This window comes from Ursus americanus, chromosome 2 (genome assembly GCF_024610735.1).
Source record: "Ursus americanus isolate L20-20 chromosome 2, mUrsAme1.1.p, whole genome shotgun sequence".
Taxonomy (NCBI): domain Eukaryota; kingdom Metazoa; phylum Chordata; class Mammalia; order Carnivora; family Ursidae; genus Ursus; species Ursus americanus.
The window spans coordinates 60631080-60651607 of record NC_142128.1 but is presented as its reverse complement, the minus strand read 5'-3'; the positions used below and the strand labels follow the sequence as shown (position 1 = coordinate 60651607).

General features: G+C 39.0%; 1 long non-coding RNA gene across 1 annotated transcript; it reads left to right on the top strand.

Moving 5' to 3' along the window:
- Nucleotides 1–5031: 5031 nt before the first annotated feature.
- LOC148110636 (uncharacterized) lies at nucleotides 5032–19435 on the top strand. Its single transcript, XR_015726451.1, has 4 exons — nucleotides 5032–5215; nucleotides 7249–7328; nucleotides 8847–9122; nucleotides 17718–19435. It is a non-coding gene; the product is annotated as an uncharacterized LOC148110636 (long non-coding RNA).
- Nucleotides 19436–20528: the final 1093 nt, after the last annotated feature.

The following is a 20528-nucleotide window of genomic DNA, read 5'->3' as shown; positions in this document are numbered from 1 at the left end:
CCCTCTGCCTCTACCAGGGTCATCACCTCTATCGATAATTGCTGCCTAGGAGGCATTACTAATGAGGAAGACACAGAATAATGAGAAAGGTATGGCATCAGAATTCTTTGCATCTCTCCTTCCTAATTTTGCTTAAGAATTGCCTCTTCACCATACAACCTAAGCTCAAGGAAAAGTTGGCTCCATCTTCCACTCAGGCAAATGTATTCTGACTACTTAAACCATTCATAGGAGTTCTATGGTATCCATTTCAGGCCAAAGAGATACGGGGACAGGTCTGCTGAAGACTTGTGGAAAAGCTTCTTTGCTTTTAACTAGGTGACACTAAAGATGCAGACCTTGTCAACAACTTTATCTTGTTGGGATGTGATACTTGGAAATGCTGCAGCCATCTTGCTACCAGCTGAGGAAGATGCCAACTTATGAAGAAGGGCAGAGCCAAGAGAATTGCTAAGAAGCTGAACTGGGACCCTGACAAACAATAGCTGAAGTTGTCATACTTCTATCGTTTTAGACACTGTGAGTCAGGGCTTCCTGGTACTCACAGCCAAAGGCATCCTAAATGACAGTCTCCCAGATTCATCATATCTTTGTTTAATAGGCAAAATACTCTGACTTTTGTGAATTAGCCAAAGAACAGAAATCCATTTGTTCCTTTGTTGTGCTTTGGAATATAAACTGCTTGTAGGTAGGGATTCACCCTCTGGGAAATTTTCTTGTGGAAAAATTAGCTCAATACTATGCCAAGAATGGTACTGAACAGTTACCGATGATAACTACGATTGATTTTTTTCTTTTAACCATGGTTACAGTTTGGTTATAAATATTATACCTTGTATTTGTAAAGTGATTTATAGTCTACCAAAGTGCTTTATGTGTTATTTTATTTAAGTCTAGTAACAGCCTCATAAGATAGAGGCAAAGATGAAGGTGCAGAAAATGGAGCTCAGAAAGGTTACCTGATTTGACCAAGATTATAAATATAGAGTGTCGAGGCCGGGACTTAAATCTTGGCACTCTAACCCTAGGTCTAATGCTTTTGCCACCAGATCACAGCTCGAGGTTGGAGCAAACCAATGATGTATGGTGAGGAAACAGTTTACAGAAGAGAAATCGTGAGGTAGCTCCAGGCAAATTGTAAGGAAATGGATCTGCCTGCTCCTGGCTATGTTGTTCACTAGCTGTGAAATCTTAGGTGAATCATTGCACCTCCCTGAATCTCAATTTCAAGGACTTACACTAGATGATCTGTTATGTGCTTTCTCATTCTAACATCCTGTGATTCTGTAATCGAGAATTGCTTATGCAAATAGGCTACAAATCATGCTTTATATAAGCTACAAAGCTTCCTTTGTGGCTACCGAAGAGAGATGGACTGTGTGTGTCCTGCTTGTGCTTCTATTTGAGCCTCCCTATTCACGCTTCGTGAGCACGTGTGAAAATGTCAGCAGTTAACAGGTGCGTTGAATATCAACTTAAACTCACTTTATAGCCCAAGTCATGGGCTTTCCATGTGTAGAATAATTTTACTCTAGAGCTGCAAAAATCACTTGTTTGATTAGCTAATCTTGTCCGTGTGCTTCTTGGAATGGATTTAAAATGGCATAAAAAGTCAACACCACTGAGGCTTGGGGATGCTTGTTTATTAGGCACTTGAGTGGCAGGTTTCCATAATTAATTGTCCTATGACTGACTTCCCTTCACTATTCTAATGAAGCATGTGATATTTGCTGCCTCAACAGATTGAAGTTTGCAAATTTAGCACTCCAGAGTCTATTTTTTCCTAAGCAATATGTCAGCAATTTGAGAAAATTGCCATCAGGGAAACCGTGGTGCTTTGGCTGCAGTTTCATAGTCCAAAATCTCATTTGCACACAGACAAATTATTAAGTCGGAGACAATGTAGCACACCAGGACTTACATCTTACCAGCATAGAAACTGCTCTGTGTTTGAAAATGGGAAATGATATTTGCTGCAAAATGGTAAAGTGCTGCTTTATGAATAAATGTAAGCGCTGGCTGACTGCAACTACCAGGTGTTATGGCTACATGAGGAAAATAGCTGGAAGAGGGTGGGGAAAAAGATTAGGAAAGTGTAGATGCATGTGGAACGTAGTGGCTCTTGCCTTTGTTCTTAGAAAAAAGGTGCTGGAAATCGAGTCCTCAGAAGGATGATTGTGAGTATAAAGGTGGTGATGTAAAACTCTGTGTTAGGTAACTTTTGAAGTGACAGAAACCCACCTCACACTAGTCAAGTAAAATAGAATTGATTGGCTTATATAATTGGGAAGTCCAAAGGACAGGCTGGACCCCCTCACTGTAACCAGGGGCTTGAATGCTATCATCTTTCGGCTTTGCTTCTCTCTGGGTATTGGCTTCATTCTGTTGGCAAGATCTTGGCATGCAGAGGAGAAGTTGGCTATGGGAAGCTTCAAGGCTATATCCTTTTCCTTTCCATTATGTGTATATCCATTCCAGGGAAGAGTCTCTTTCACCCTGTTTAGCTCATAAACTCAAATGCTGTGCAGATAGAGTACTCTTATTGCCCAGCCTGCATCACTGCTCATGCCTTGGGGTAGAGCAGCATCATTACTGACACCCATCGGGACTGAAAGTTGTAGGAATGGGAAGTTTCTCCATAGCAAGGGATGCTGGGCAGATAAATTCAGAGTTATACTTGAAGCTTCTCTTCAGATTAAAAAAAAAAATCTTTATATTTAACAGTGAAGCTAAATTTTTGGAAGGAAAAACAAAGGCATGTTATGCACAAGCTTTTTCAAATTATCTAGAAATGCTTTGCACTAAAATTAATTAAATTAATTAAAATGAAATATTCAGAGCTGAATAAAACTTGAGTCAGTGTGCTTTTTTCATTGAATTAATGTTTTCCCTATAAACATTATTAAAAGAACTGTACATGAATAAATATAAATTACTAAATGCAAAATGACCAATAATTTGAGGAATATTTAAATACTTATGAATTAGGTATTTTCTTTCATAATGGCAGAATCTGTCCTCAATTATTATTTTTTTATTTAAAGATTTTATTTATTAGAGCCAGAGAAAGAGTTAGAGAGCACCAGCAGTGGGGAGAGGGGCTGGGAGAGGGAGAAGCAGACTCCCTGTTGATGTGGGACTCCATCCCAGGACCCTGGGATCTTCACCCTAACCAAAGGCAAATGCTTAACCGGCTGAGCCACGCAGGTGCCCTGTCCTCAATTATTAATTTCTGTTTCCACATTTCAATGGACCTAATGAATTTCAGTAGATCTATCTAAGATATTGGAAATGAAGTGATCATTAAACCATGATAGTATTAGTCATTAGATTGGGTTCCTTGGAACAGGCTCTGAAATGAATGGTTGCATGTAGAAGTTTTATAAGAAAGGAGGGAAGACAGAGAAAGAAGTTCATCTGCCCACCTGATTGCTGTGATCTCAGTCCATCCTGCAGGATTCTTGAGCTGGGGTGGCCTTCAACATTGTCCCAATTTAGGCAAGGGCCAAGCCTTTGTATTGACTTTGAAGCAGGCTGATCTGGGGTGGGGAGAGGAACATTAACAGAATCAAGGCAGCTCCCTCAGCTGAGGCCAGTTCCCTGGAAGGTTCTCCGCTGTGAGCCAGGAGTAGACAATACAGACTGCGGTTGAGTGAGTGCCTGAGTCCTGTGGGAGTGAGTGTCTAGGTGGTCACCACGGCACCCTCTACTGAAGGACATTTAATGGCACTATCCAAGTGTTAGATGTATTTTCATTTCAGACTCTAGCTGAAATAGTCTCTTTCAGCCAGAGAACCTTTGAAATGTTTCCCATTGTCACAACAAACAAGAGAATAGAGCAGTCAGATCAAAGAATGCTGATTCTGGTTAGAGAAGGCGGTTATTTAAGAAGGCACCTAGGATAACGAATCAGATCATTCTAGTGGGCGGAAAACAGAGTATTACAGTCACCCCAGAGTTAATAAACAAAGACTCATCGGCAAAGGTTTCGAAGAAAAGATGAAAATATCTCAGAAAAATCTTGACACAACAGCTTAAAGAAAACAAAAGTAGATTCTCCGAGCCCAGAGTCAGTTCTTTTAACCCGAACCACTTAATTGTGATCACCAGTGCCTTGGTGAGTAAGAACTGGGAGGATGTCACATCGTAGATCATTCAATATAACTGCTATAACTCAGGTGCCAGTTTTGCTTCTCCTTAAATGTCCTCTTATGCTGGTATTTGAGGATCAAAAAGGAGGGTGTCTTATATCTATTCTCAAGTTTATGTCCAGTTAGTGTTTTCCAAAGCATATACTTCTCTCCATCTCCACCTCTATTAGGAGCCAGATTTTGCCTCCTAACCCAGTTTTCTTGAGCAGTAACAGCTCCGTTCCTATAAGTACCGAAAGGTACTCATGAGAAGTGGGCAAATCATACTTCCCTTTACTGTCCTGTGCCTTTGTTCTCTATAATAACCACACAGAAGACTGTGTGGGTGTATTAGATTTTACTGACGGGTTTGGGGATGAATGGAAATTATAGTGTGGGATGAGAAAAAAAAAACTATTTCTAAAGGTGACTTTTCCTCATGTTCAAAGGAAAAGCATGTAAGAAATTGTATCTGCCATGGACTAGTTACCTTACAGTTGTCATCAACTCTTTCTCCCTCTGTCTTCACATTTGGACCATTTATTTATTTATTTATTTATTTATTTATTTATTTATTTATCCGAAAGAAAGAGGGAGAGCACAAGCAGGGAGAGCAGCAGGCAGAGGCAGAAGCAGGCTCCCCGCTGAACAAAGAGCCTGTTGCGGGACTCAATCCCTGGACCCAATCCCTGGACCGTGGGATCATGACCTGAGCTGAAAGCAGACATTTAACTGACTGAGCCACCCAGGCATCCCCATAACTTCCTTTCTTTTCTTTCTCTTCTCTTCTCTTCTCTTCTCTTTTCTTTCTTTCTTTCTTTCTTTCTTTCTTTCTTTCTTTCTTTCTTTCTTTCTTCCTTCCTTCCTTCCTTCCTTCCTTCCTTCCTTCCTTTCTTTCTTTCTTTCTTTCTTCTTTCTTCTTTCTTCCTTTTTATTTTATTTATTTATTTATTTGAGATAAAGTGAGAGAAAGAGCACAAGCCAGGGGACAGAGGAAGAGGGAGAAGCAGGCTCCTAACTGAGCAGGGAGCCCAATGCGGGGCTCCATCTCAGGACCCTGGGATCAGGACCTGAGCCAAAGACAGGTGCGTAACCAACCAAGCCACCCAGGCACCCCATCTTTTATTTTTAATTTAAATTCAATTAACCAACATATAGCATATCATTAATCTCAGATGTAGTGTTCTACATTTATCAGTTGTATATAACACCCAGTAAGAGTGTTACTTTCTAAATCTGCCCATGGTGTTCCGTATTCTTTTTGGATGTGTGATTAGTGATGTATTTGGATTTATTTCTATAATATTATATATATATATATATATATATATATATATATATATATATATATATATTTAAAGCTGTACATATTTAATATATACAACTCGATGAAATTAGGGATAAGTATACACTCATGAGACCATAACTATTCCCCATGTAATTTTTAGGTAATTCTGTCTTTACTCATGAGGGTTGACATTCCCCTCAAGATTCACACTTTCTCAGTAGTATTATTAGCCAAATCTGAATGGATCTGTTCAGAATGAAATTTGGTAGGACTCATGCAGGACAGTCTTTGGTGGATGTTGGTGCTCTAAGTCCTTAGGTCACTTTGGGAGTGAAAATGACTGTACCAGAGACCTTGGTAGCCCAGAACCCTGAAGAATTGACCAGACACTCAAGATTGGTCTTCTTTAAGGTTTCCGCCAGTGTGAGTTGTAGACTTCTCTTTATTCTTTCACTTGTCTGGCAAGTAATTGTTGAATCTCCAACCTTCCTCCCAAAAAACAAAATCACCCACATGAACTCCTTCCAAGACATATTTTTAAGAAAGAAGAAAAATGTTTTCTTATTGTCAAATTTGTGAAGTCAAATTACTCTCTGAAGGCATAATTGATATTATACATGGAGTATTTCATTTAATCCCATCCTGTTTCCCAACTTTCAATTATGCAGACTTGAGTCTATTAGAAATATAGGAAGCTGATCATTTGCTGAGTAAATATTTCCTTTTCAGCATAGCTCTAGCTATGTAATGACAAAATGAAGTTTGGAAACCACCTTTTTGCAAGGGTTTGATTAAATTATTTGTTAGGAGTCTGCCTTGGGTTAATTAGACATCAATTACTGGGGAAGTAAGGACATAGAGATTACCTATTTATAGGTATAACAAATATTATTATTCTCATTTTAGTGTTGGTTTAGTTATTTTCTTAAAATTTATATTTTTATTTTTTTATTTTTTATTTTTTAAAGATTTTATTTGTTTATTTGACAGAGAGAGAGACAGCCAGTGAGAGAGGGAACACAAGCAGGGGGAGTGGGAGAGGGAGAAGCAGGCTCCCAGCGGAGCAGGAAGCCCAATGCAGGGCTCGATCCCAGGACTCTGGAATCACGCCCTGAGCTGAAGGCAGACGCTTAACAACTGAGCCACCCAGGCTCCCCTATTTTTATTTTTTTAAAGATTTTATTTGTTTATTAGAGAGAGAGTACAAGCAGGGGGAGCAGCAGAGGGAGAGGGAGAAGAAGGCTCTCTGCTGAGCAGGAAGCCCGATGTGGGACTCAATCCCAGGACCCTGAGATCACAGGGAGATGAAGGCAGATGCTTAACTAACTGAGCCACCCATGTGCTCCCCCAATTTTTTTTATTTTAAAGATTTGTATTTTTAAGTAATCTCTATACTCAACATGGGGCTTGAACCCACAACCCAGAGATCAAGTCTCATGCTCTATCTGGGCCAGCCAGGTGCCCCAGTTTAGTGATTTTCAATAAATTCCTTTATACTCTCAGGAAATCCTCCACATGTCGATCGATCTATCTGCCTAAACCTAATGGACACTACTTTTTTTTTTTAAGATTCTGATGTCCAAAGTGAGTAATACCAGTTAAGTAACTCCTGTTAAGGAATTCTGTCTGGGTGTGCTATACTTAATTCTAACTCACCTGGAATATTCTTTGGTTTTTAATAAAGAAGCATCCCAGGTGATTTAAATAATTTAGGGTGTTTATTTGAAATAAGACTGCTGCTTTATTTAATAATTTTTATTCATTTGTTCTCTTAATCTGAGCATGAAAAAGTACTAAAAGGGTGTTCTTTCTTCTTTTTCTTTTTTGTAGTGTTTAATTTATCTGAAGTAAGGTTGATGAAGAGTAGTGATATTAAGCAACCAGTCATTATAAGAAACGAAGCTGGAGAGGTAAGCAAGCCAGGTCATAGAGAATCTTGTATTCCATGCTAAAAAGGGTTAGATGTAAAGTCAATTGCTAAAGGCAGTAGGAGCCCCTTGAAGATTTTTATACAGTGGAGCAACATGACTATGTTTTAGGAAGATTAGGCTGGTGGCAGTGTGGAAAATGGATTTAAGAAGGATTTATCCATTCTTTCATCCAACAAATAATTATGAGTGTTATGTTCCCTCAGGGAGCTTACATTTTTTGAAGGACACAAATGACAAACAACATAAAGAATTATTTATTTAAAATTGTGACCAGTGCTATGAATGAGGAGTACAGATTTGAATAAGAATGTGAAAGGAAGAAACTGGCTTGGGAAGGAATTTCAGGGAAGCCTTTCTAGAAAATAATATTCAAGGCACAGGGACAAATCATGTCTGTTGCCTGACAAGAATAGTGGGGTAGGATGGAATTGGATTTGTTGGAGAGATATCACATAATAGAATAGAACAGAATAGAATAAAAAAAAGAGTCGATACTGTGTATAAGAGGAGAACTAGGACCTCGGGGAAGATACACAGTATCTGGTTTAGGCAACTGGGTGGATGATGTGGCATCCATAGATGAGGAATCTAGGAGAAGCAGATTGATGAGATTGGGAGACAAGAGAAAAAGATGTTGATTTTGGGGTGTTCATGGATCAAGTTGGTTCAAATGCCCAGTAAGTAATTGCACATAGGAATTTGGAATAAAAGAAAAATTTGTACTGGATTATAATTGAGGGTTTTTTTTTTACTTATTAAAATGTAGCTGATAACTACAGTTACAGGATTAGAAGAATTTTTTTTAAAGATTTTATTTATTTACCTGAGAGAGAGAGAGCAAGACAGAGAGCACAAGCGGGGTAAGGGTCAGAGGGAGAACAAGTATCCCCACTGAACAAGGAGCTCAATCCCAGGACTAGGGGATCATGACCTGAGCCAAAGGCAGACACTTAACTGACTGAGCCAGCCAGGTGCCCCAGAAGAAATAATTTATAAATAATTTTTAGAGTGAGAATAGAAGAATAGAAGAAACTCAGTGCAGAATTTTGAAAAATATTAACATTTAAAAAATAAACAGATTAAGAGGAACTCATAGGGAATAGTAAGGAGGAACTAATAGAGTGTTGGGGAGGAAAACTGGATATTATGGTTTGTGGAAGACAGGGGAAGCATTGGTGTCAAGTGCTAGAGTGGTCAAGTATGATAATGAAAGGTAGCAATTAGTTTAATAACAAAGATGTCACTTGATGAGGACAGTTTCCATGGATGACAGCAAAGGCGGGATTACAGTAGCTGAAGAATCACTGGGAAATGAGCTAGAGAAGCAAATGTAGACGATTATTTCAATATTCTTGGCTCTTGAGAAAGGAAAGAGGTTGTCATGAAAAGGTGTAATAGGGTTTAAGTACTGTTTTGTTTAAATTTCTTTTTCTTTTTCTTTTTTTCCTTTTCTTTCCTGTCCCTCTCTCTCTCTTCTCCTTCTCCTTCTCCTTTTAGCTTATAGAGATCTGAGCATGTGCTGTGGTAAAAGCCAATTAGAGAATGAATGATCAGAAGAGATGTAGGACAGTCGGGGTGTCGTGGCAAGAGTGAACTCCCACAGGCTGGGAGGAGTCCAAGATGGCAGAGGAGCAGGAGGCTTAAATTTCGTCTGGTCCCAGGAATTCGGCTAGATAACTATCAGACCATTCTGAACACCTACAGACTCAACTGGAGAATGAAGAAAAGAATAGCAGCAACTCTATGAACAGAAAAACGATCACTTTCTGCAAGGTAGGAGGTGTGGAGAGGTGAATCTGAGGCAATATACGGAAAGATAGACCGCGGTGAGGTAGGGGGAGGGAGCGTCGGTCACCTGCTGCTGGCAAGTGCTGGAGCTGCGGAGCACAGAATCAGAACTTTTAGAAGTCTGATCCGGTGAGGGACATCGCTCCAGTGGCTAAGGGGGGGGTTGGAACTCTTGCTGGGACAGTGTGGTCTCAGGACCGTTAGGGTCACAGAAAGACTGAGGGTGCCTGAGTGCGTCAGAGCCCCCAGGTTTCAGAGTGGGAAAGCAGCCGCAAAGAGTGAGCTGAGGAGTGGGCTCTCAGCTCGGGGTTGCCATAAACCATTATCCGCAGCACAGTCGGGCCACTGCTCTTGGAGCTGGAGCCCAACAAGTGGCAGATCGTGGGAGACTCCCCTTCCTACCCTGGGAGGAGTGGTGCGGGAGCATGCTGCAGGAATCTGCTGGGTTTGGAGTCTCTAAATGGGGCATGTGCCTGAGATAGAAACACGCATTCAAAGGGCAGGTGGAAAGCAGGTGGAGACCAGGGAGACAGGCGTGATTGACTGCTTTTCTCTGAGGGCTCACTGAGGAGTGGGGCCCTGAGCTCTCGGCTCCAGGGCCAGAGATCGGGAGGCCACCATTTTCATTCTCATCCTCTAAAGCTGTGCGGAAAGCTTCAGGGAACAAAAGACACATAGAGCAAACCAGAGCAGATAACTTAGCCTGGTCCCTGGCAACGGCGGTGCAATTCCTCGGGGGGGAAAGACACTGAAGAATCAGTGCACCCCCCCCACTGCCCCCCCCCCCCAAAGATCAGCATGAACATCCGGCCTAGACCAAGTTTACTGATCAATGAGAACTGCAAAACTCCAACTCTATGGGAATACAGCACACAGAATTCATGGCTTTTTCCCCATTATTCTTCAGTTTTTCAACTTTAATTTTTAAAATTTCTTTTTTCTTTTTTTTCAAATTATTCTTCTTTCCTTTTTCAACCACTTTCTTATCAATTCCTTTTTTAGAATCTTTTTTAATTTTCATTTTTACAGTCATGTTCCATCCCTTCATTGTATTGAACCTTATTTTTGTATATATATAAGTTTTTCTTTCTTTAAAATTTTGGGATGCAGTTTCTTCTAACAGACCAAAATACACCCAAAATCTAATGTATAGCTCTGTTCTATTCACCAGCCTGATCATATTCTTTTTTTTTTTTTTCTTTTCACCCCAGCTTTGGGTCTCTTCTGATTTGTTTAGTGTACATTTCTCTGGGGTCATTGTTACCCTTTTAGCATTTTGTTCGCTCATTCATCTATTCTTCTCTTGACAAAACTACAAAATGGAAAAACTCACCTCAAAAAATAGAACAAGAGGCAGTACTGACTGCCAGGGACATAATCAATATGGACATTAGTAAGAGGTCAGCACTGGAGTTCAGAATAACAATTATAAAAATACTAACTGTGCTTGAAAAAAGCATAGAAGACACTAGAGAATCCCTTTCCAGAGAAATAAAATCTAACCAAGTTGAAATCAAAAAGGCTGTTAATGAGGTGCAGTAAAAAATGGAGACTCTAACTGCTAGGATAAATGAGGCAGAAGAGAGAATTAGTGACATAGAAGACCAAATGATGGAGAATAAAGAGGCTGAGAAAAAGAGAGATAAACAACTACAGGATCATGAGGGGAGAATTTGAGAGATAAGTGATACCATAACGCAAAACAATATTAGAATAATTGGGAAACCAGAAGAAGAGAGAGAGGAGCAGAAGGTAGATTGGAGCAAATTATAGCAGAGAACTTCCCTAATTTGGGGAAGGAAACAGGGCTCAAAATCCAGGAAGCTCAGAGAAACCCCCTCAAAATCAATAAAAATAGGTCAACACCCCAACATCTAATAGTAAAACTTACAAATCTCAGAGGCAAAGAGAAAATCCTGAAAGCTGCTCAGGACAAGAGGTCTGTAAGCTACAATGGTAGAAACATTAGATTGGCAGCAAACCTGTCCACAGAGACCTGATAGGCCAGAAAGGACTGGCATGATATATTCAGGGTACTAAACAAGAAAAATACGCAGCCAAGAATACTTTATCCAGCTAGGCTGACATTGAAAATAGAAGGAATGATAAAAAGCTTCCAGGACAAACAGAAACTAAAAGATTTTGGGATCACCAAACCAGCCCTACGAATAATATTGAAAGGGGTCCTCTAAGCAAATAGAGAGCCCGAAAGTAACATAGACCAGAAAGGAACAGAGACGATGTACAGTAATAGTCACCTTATAGGCAACACAGTGACACTAAATTCATATCTTCCAGTAGTTACCCTGAATGTAAATGGGCTAAATGCCCCAATCAAAAGACACAAGGTGTCAGACTGGATAAAAAGCAAGACCCATCGATATGCTGTCTGCAAGAGACTCATTTTAGACCCAAAGACATCTCCAGATTTAAAGTGAGGGGGTAGAAAACCATTTATCATGCTAATGGACATCAAAAGAAAGCTGGGGTGGCAGTCCTTATGTCAGACAAATTAGATTTTAAACCAAAGACTGTACAGTTTAAACCAAAACTATAATTATATAAGCCAATTAATGACAAAATCAAAGAAACACATCAACAATAATGCGATAATCATAGGGGACTTGAACACCCCCCTCACTGAAATGGACAGATCATCTAAGCAAAAGATCAACAAGGAAATAAGGGCTTTAAATGACACACTGGACCAGATGGACTTCACAGATATATTCAGAACATTCCATCCCAAAGCTACTGAGTACACATTCTTCTCTAGTGCACATGGAACAGTCTCCAGAATAGATCATATCCTGGGTCACAAATCGGGTCTTGACTGGTACCAAAAGATTGGGATCATTCCCTGTGTATTTTCAGACCACAATGCTTTGGAACTTGAACTCAATCACAAGAGGAAAGTTGTAAAGAACTCAAATACATGGAGGCTGAAGATCATCCTACTGAAGAGTAAATGGGTCAACCAGGAAATTAAAGAAGAATTTAAAAAATTCATGAAAATGAAAACACAACTGTTCAAAATCTTTGGGATGCAGCAAACACAATCCTAAGGGGAAATATATAGCAATATAAGCCTTTCTCAAGAAACAAGAAAGGTCTTAAATACACAGCCTAACCCTACACCTAAAGGAGCTGGAGAAAGAACAGCAAATATAGTCTAAACCCAGCAGGAGAAGAGAAATAATAAAGATCAGAGCAGAAATCAATGAAATAGAAACCAAAAGAACAGTAGAACAGATCAATGAAACTAGGAACTGGTTCTTTGAAAGAATTGATAAGATTGATAAACTTCTGGCCAGACTTATCAAAAAGAAAAGAGAAAGGACCCAAATAAATAAAATCATGAATGAAAGAGGAGATATCACAATCAACACTGAAGAAATACAAACAATTATAAGAACATATTATGAGCAACTATATGCCAACAAATTAGACAATCTGGAAGAAATGCATGCATTCCTAGGGATGTATAAACTACCAAACTGAACCAGGAAGAAATAGAAAACCTGAACAGACCTATATCCAGCAAGGAAATTGAAGCAGTAATCAAAAATCTCCCAACAAACAAGAGCCCAGGGCCAGCTGGCTTCCCAGGAGAATTGTACCAAACATTTAAAGAAGAATTAATACCTATTCTTCTGAAACTGTTCCAAAAAACTCATTTTATGAGGCCAGCATTATCTTGATCCCAAAACCAGACAAAGACCCCACGAAAAAGGAGAATTACAGACCAATATCCCTGATGAACATGGATGCAAAAATTCTTACCAAAATGCTAGCCAGTAGGATCCAATAGTACATTAAAAGGATTATTCACCACATCCAAGTGGAATTTATTCCTGGGCTTCAAGGTTGGTTCAACATCCACAAATCAATCAATGTGATACACTACATTAATAAAAGAAAGGACGAGAACCATATGATACTCTCAATAGATGCAGAAAAAGCATTTGAAAAAGTACAGCATCCTCTCTTGATTAAAACTCCTCACAGTGTAGGGATAGAGGGCACATACCTAAATATCATAAAAGTCATCTATGAAAAACCCACAGTGAATATCATTCTCAATGGGAAAAAAACTGAGAGCTTTTCCCCTAAGGTCAGGAACACAGCAAAGTTGTCCAGTATCACTGCTGCTGTTTATCATAGTACTAGAAGTCCTAGCCTCAGCAATCAGACAACAAAAGGAAATAAAAGGTATCTGAATTGGCAGAGAAGAAGTCAAACTCTCACTCTTTGCAGATGATATGATACTTTATGTGGAAAACCTAAAAGACTCCACCCCAAAACTGCTAGAACTCATATATGAATTCAGTAAAGTGGCAGGATATAAAATCAAAGCACAGAAATCAGTTGCATTTCTATACACCAATAATGAGATAGAAGAAAGAGAAATTAAGGAGTCGATCCCATTTACAGTTGCACCCAAAACCATAAGATACCTAGGAATAAATCTAATCAAAGAGGCAAAGGATCTGTACTCAGAAAACTATAGAATACTTATAAAAGAAATTGAGGAACACACAAAGAAATGAAAAAATGTTCCATGCTCATGAATTGGAAGAACAAATATTGTGAAAATGTCTATACTACCTAGAGCAATCTACACATTCAATGCAATCCCTATCAAAATACCATCAACTTTTTTTCACAGAAATGGAACAAATAATCCTAAAATTTCTGTGGAACCAGGAAAGACCCTGAGTAGCCAGAGGAATGTTGAAAAAGAAAATCAAAGCTGGTGGCATCACAATTCTGGACTTCAAACTATATTACAAAGCTGTAGTCATCAAGACAGTATGGTATTGGCACAAAAACAGACACATAGATCAATGGAACAGAACAGAGAACTCAGAAATGGACTCTCAATGCTATGGTCAACTAATCTTTGACAAAGCAGGAAAGAATATCTAACGGAAAAAAAGAGTCTCTTCAACAAATGATGTTTCAAAAATTGGACAGCCACATGCAGAAGAATGAAACTGGACCATATCCTTACTCCATACACAAAAATAGACTCAAAATGGATGAAAGACCTAAATGTGAGACAGGAATCCATCAAAATCCTTGAGGAGAACATAGGCAGTAACCTCTTTGACCTTGGCCGCAGTAACTTCTTCCTAGACACATTGCCAAAGGCAAGGGAAGCAAGGGCAAAAATGAACTATTGGGACTTCATCAAGATAAAAAGCTTCTGGGAAGAGGAGCAAAGGAAACGGTCAACAAAACCAAAAGAGAACAGATAGAATGGAAGAAGATATTTGCAAATGACATATCAGATAAAGGGCTGGTATCTAAAATCTATAAAGAACTTATCAAATGCAACACCCAAAAAACAAATAGTCCAGTTGAGAAATGAGCAGAAGACATGAACAGGCATTTCTGTAAAGAAGACATCCAAATGGCCAACAGAGACATAAAAAAGTGCTCCACATCAGTCAGCATCAGGGAAATACAAATCAAAACCACAGAGACATACCACCTCATACCAGTCAGAATGGCTAAAATTAACAAGTCAGGAAATGACAGGTGTTGGCAAGGATGTGGAGAAAGGGGAACCCTCCTACACTGTTGGTGGGAATGCAAGCGGGGGCAACCACTGGAAAACAGTATGGAGGTTCCTCAAAAAGTTAAAAATAGAGCTACCCTATGACCCAGCAATTGCACTACTAGGTATTTACCTCAAAAATACAAATGTGATCTGAAGGGGCACCTGCACCCCAATGTTTATAGTAGCAACGTCCACAATAGCCAAACTATGGAAGGAGCTGAGATGTCCTTCAACAGATGAAAGGATGACGAAGATGTGGTTCATATATAAAATGGAATATTATGCAGCCATCAAAAAATGAAATTTTGCCATTTGCAAAGATGTAGATGGAACTAGAGGGCATTTATTATGCTAAGTGAAATAAGTCAATCAGAGAAAGACAAATATCATATGATCTCACTGATACATGGAATTTGAGAAACAAGGCAGAGGATTGTAGGGGAAGAGTGAAAAAAATGAAACAAGAAGAAACCAGAGAGGGAGACAAACCATAAAAGACTCTTAATCTCAGGAAACAACCTGAGGGTTGCTGGAGTGGAGGGTCGGTGGACGGAATGGGAGGGTATGTCATGTGGTGAGCAATGTATATTGTGTAAAACTGATGAATCACAGACCTGACCCCTAAAACAATAATACATTATATGTTTTAATTTTAGAAATCTATTAAAAAAAGAGTGAAGTCCCACAGAGATAGATGGAGTGGGACCCCAAGCAGCAGTGGGGATAGAGATGAGACTTCTGTTTGGAGCCAGCACTTATCACTTCTCCTCCTGACCTAGTAGTAAAATGATCACAAAAGAATAAGTTCATGCAAAAGTACAGAAAAGAATGAAAGAGGTGCCAATGGAAGATGCAGGAGTTCAACAAAATTCTAGAAGGTAGAAAGTGAATAGAGTTTTCATAGATGTAGCAGGGAAGCTGCAACTCAGAGAGTCTTAGAAAAAAAAGGAATAATAAGAAAGCTGATTTGCACTGCTGAATCTGGAATGGACTCAGAGATGCAGGGTTCATAACAAAGGGGTGGAAGTCTACATATGAAATTGTCAATTGCTACAATGTGCATAATGCTGGTATGATTCCCTTTAATCCACAAAAGATCAGAGGTTTCTTCTCTAAGTAAACAGCATTCCCTCACAAATGACCTCCAAATGGTGTCATTGAGGAACCCTGGTATAATGGCTTATTCACTAAGTTATGATCTTAAAGCAAACTGTCAGTTGAAAAAACTTCAATTCATGTTAATGAAACCTCCCAACTGGCTTATTAGTGCCTTATACTCAAATATGAACAACAATTGTGGGATTACTATGCATTTGAGGTAACACTCCAACACCAGTGGAAAACATACAAACAAAATATCCCTGAGGAAATATATATAGTGCAAGGAACAAAAGAGCAAATTAATTCTAATAAGTATCCTCACAGGAGGGATTAAGGATGCCATGAGAAAGAAAATTCAGAGAACAAAATACAGTTCTTGGAAATTAAAGATGTTTATGAAAAGTTCTATAAAAGAAATGGAAGATAAAGTTGAGGAATCTTCCAGAAAGTAGACCAAAATGACGAAGTATAGGATCAAGATTTCATGCAGAATAATAGAGATTTAAAATTGCTGATGTACAAAAGGACAGAAAGAGCTGACTTGAAGATACCCAAGACTGGTAGAAAGTATTGAGATTCTGGAAAAGATAGAGGTAAGGCAATAGTAGAGAAAGCTGTGGTCCCAAAGCTGTGTGAATTGAACCTCTTTGTATTTTCTCATCAACAAAATTAGACAATACAATTATTAAAAAGGTTAAAATATTTCAAACAAGAAGAGGCATCTGCCTTACAATAAATGCTTTCTAAATATTAATGTTTAATATGATCTGAGTCCTAGGGTGCCTGGGTGGCTCAGTTGGTTAAGTGTGTGACTCCTGATCTCAGCTCAGGTCTTGATCTTAGCATTATGACTTCAGGCCTTGCCTTGGGTTCCACACCCAGGGGAGCCTACTTAAGCTCCTGGGATAAAAAAAAATATTAAAAACATACACAGACTTCTTTGTCCAAAAACTCTCCCTTGTGGGTGAGCTTGTACTTTGCCTTCAGACCATTACCTATGCCGTAAGTTAAAAAAATCTATTTCGAAGATCATTTAAATTTGCTGTTCTTTCTGTATTGTGTTGCCCTCTCGTAAGGCACTGAGGAACACTGTGGAACAACAAGGATATAAAATAATGGTGTGCAATTCCCAAGTTGATCCCATCACACAAACGGATGTGAAATTTCAACTGTTACAAGAGTACCAAAGAGTCAGATGATGGTAGGATTATGTGTTCTTGCAGTTTATGACCAGATTTAGGTTGAAACAGATAGCAGCCCCTGTAGTCACACTTCTCTTGAGGAAGCCAGGCCTGATCTGATGGAATTCTCACTAGGGCATGCAGGAAACTTGATTAGTGTTTTCCCAGAATCCTTACCCATAATAGCAGCAGCCTCAGTGGAGAGGGGGACAGAAGCTCTTCTCTGGAAGGGTACTTTCTTACTTCTTGCTTCCTTCCCCAGGGATATTCTACTTCCTTTGCCTTTCTATGGCCTGGTATGATTTTATGATTGGGACAGTATTTTCTGTTTTTATACACTGTACGTAAGCTCATTATAAGCCTGAGTGAAACCAATAACCTTTACATTACCTGCAAATCATTATAAGCCTGAGTGAAACCAATAACCTTTACATTACCTGCAAATCTTGAGCCCTCTGTAAGGGCTTATGTTTCCAAGTATTAGAAATGTTGGTTGGGAATTTGTGTGAATCAGGGCACATGGCTGCAAAGAACAGAAAGGACTTCTCAAATTAACTTCATAAAAGAGAAATATTTGTTTGCTCACAACGCTGGAAGTCTGGGATACAGCTGACTTGAGGTATAGTTGGGCACAAGGGTTTAAATGATGCTATCGGTTTCTCCCTCTCTGTTTCTTATCTCTGTTTATTTCTGTTTATGGTAGCACCTTGACCTCTTTTTCTTGTAATATAGAAAGGTTTCCACCATGTGACTTGGGAAGATGACAAATAAGCAGCCTTAAATTTAAATCGTCCTGTATCCGTGACTCTGAAAACGAAGAGGAAATGCACCTTATTTGAACAACTTAACAGGCACATGGAGGACTCTGATTGGCCCATGGGGACCTTATGCTCATCTCTGAATGAATCACTGTTGCTAGAGGTATGGGAGACCCTGACTGGTTTCACATGGTTCCTTGCTCCCACCTGTGGCAGAGTCCTGCCATATGCAGGTGATCTTCTTCAAACAAGAGGGGAGTGTGCTGTTACCAAACAGGTTTAATAGATAAAAACTATAGATACCATATTTCGTGTCATGAGATAGAAAAAAGGAGGTAGATCTGCCTTCGTTTTCATTATATCCTTGACTTGATAACCATATTCAATCATAGCTTCTCAAACACACAGTAGATACTTTTCCAGTGCGTCTTGGTTTTAAAGTTAGTGCTTGGCAAGATATATTTGGCAATTGGCAATCATACACATGCATATGCAATATTATGAGATTTCATGGCGAATAATGCTCTTGATTGAGCTGTTCATTCATTCATTCACTCATTAACTCATTCTTTCTTCCAACAACCTTTATCAAATACCTAGTATAGGCCATTTATGGAAAAAAAGAATCAGGGGTGCCTGGGTGGCTCAGTTGGTTAACCCTCTGCCTTCAGCTCAGATCATGATCTCCGGGTCCTGGGATCCAGCCTCCCATTGGACTCCCGGCTCAGTAGGGAGTGTGCTTCTCCCTCTGCTCATGATTTCTCTCTCTGTCTCTCAAATGAATAAATAAAATCTTAAAAAAAAAAAAAGCAAAAAGAATCATAGTATCTTCCCTCATCAAACTTAACAGGCTGTCAAAAGAGAAAGACAATCAGATCTATACACACACACACACACACACACACACACACACACAAACATACCCCCCCACCCCCCCCACCCCCACAACTTGAAATTGTTTTGAATGCTATCGGATTGTATAACAAAAGTGGACATCTGTGTTATGTTGGCATATTAGAGAAACCTCTCACAAAAAGTTACATTTAGGTGGAGTCCTGAATAATGAGTAGGAATTAGCCAGTTAAGAGTATGGGGAAGAGCTTCCAGAGAGGAGAAACAGCATGTGTGAAGTGCCTGAATTGGAAAGAAAGTCCTGAAAGAAATCTGTTGTATCTGATTGAAGAGACTTAGGGGCATAAAATGTGAGGCAAAAGATGAAGTAGGAGATCATGCAAGACCTTCCAGGCTGGGCTGAGAAGTTAGCATTTTAATTACACATCCCATGGGGAGTCCCCAAAGGGTTTAAACCAAGGCAATGATACAATTTGATTTATGTTGACAAAAATCATTCTGGTTCATTCATTCATCTATTTATTTAGGAGCTATGGAATAAGACTGCTTGGGCTTGCAGTCTGATTCTGTCACTTACTACTTGTATGACCCAAAACACTTTTTCTAACCTGTTTGTGCCTCAGTTTCTTCATCTGTAAAATGGGGATAGCAACAGTAACTGCCTCATAAGTTTGTTGTGAGAATTAAATGAGTTAAGATATAGGAAATAACTGGGTGATGGGCATTAAGGAAGGCAGGTGATATAATGAGCACTGGGTGTTATATACAACTGATGAATCACTGAACTCTACCTCTGAAACTAATAATACACTATATGTTAATTAATTGAATTTAAATAAAATTGACAGCAAAAATTTATGAAGTTTAGAAAATTACTTGGAGTATGGTGTTATCTAAGTGTTTACTATTACTATTACTATTATTATTAGTACTACTACTACTATTATTATTAAACATATATTTATTGAGAGAGGCTCCTGTGTGCTAAGCATTGAGGAAGTATGAAATGGTCTTGGCAAAGAGTGAGAGTGTCTTCTCACTAGAGAATTTGTAGTAAGATTGTCAGACAGTGTTGGGTGCCATTTGAGTTGAGTGATTATGAGTTACAGGCCTTCCGCTGTGCCTCCATGTTTTATAATTATCCAGGCAATTGCCTACGGATTTCAAAGTTATACAGACAGACCTGGATTTCATTCCTGGCTTTGCCCCTTACTAACCAAGTATCTCCAATCATTTCTTTATCTGTAATATGGGGATGTTAAAAGCACCGATAGGTAGTATCATTATAAAGAATAAACAAACTTAAATATGTCTGTTACGTATGTATGAATATGTATGTGTGAAGTTTTTAGCATAGAGCCTGCTGTATGGTAAGTACTCACCAGATGGTAGTTATTACTTATCTTAAGAAGTAGTGATGTTGCTATATTTTTTTCACTGTAAGCCTCTATGCTTTATTTATGTATCATTCTGACACATGCTCTGAGTTATTAAGAATTTGGGTTCATTGTTAGCTGCTTAAAATGTACCCTGAAGGGAAAGAATACACACAACTATTGTTGTAGTTATTTCTAGGTAGGACAATTTAAAAAAGCAGAATAGAAATAAGGAGAAGTTTATGTGTTTTACTAAAAATACTTATGGGATTTTTAAACCATTGATGGTGAAATAGGTTTATAAGTTATTTGCATATTAAAAATAATTATTGAGGAGAGCCTGGGTGGTGCAGTGGGTTGAGTATCTGATTCTTGGTTTCAGGTCAGGTTGTGATCTCAGGGTTATGGGATCCAGCCCAGCATGGGGCTCCAAGCTCGGTGCAGAGTCTACTTAAGATTCCTTCTCTCCCTCTGCCCCTCCCTCCTGCTCTCTCTCTCTCTAAAATAAATAAATCACTCTTTAAAAAAAATTACTGAAAATAAAAGAAAATAATGAT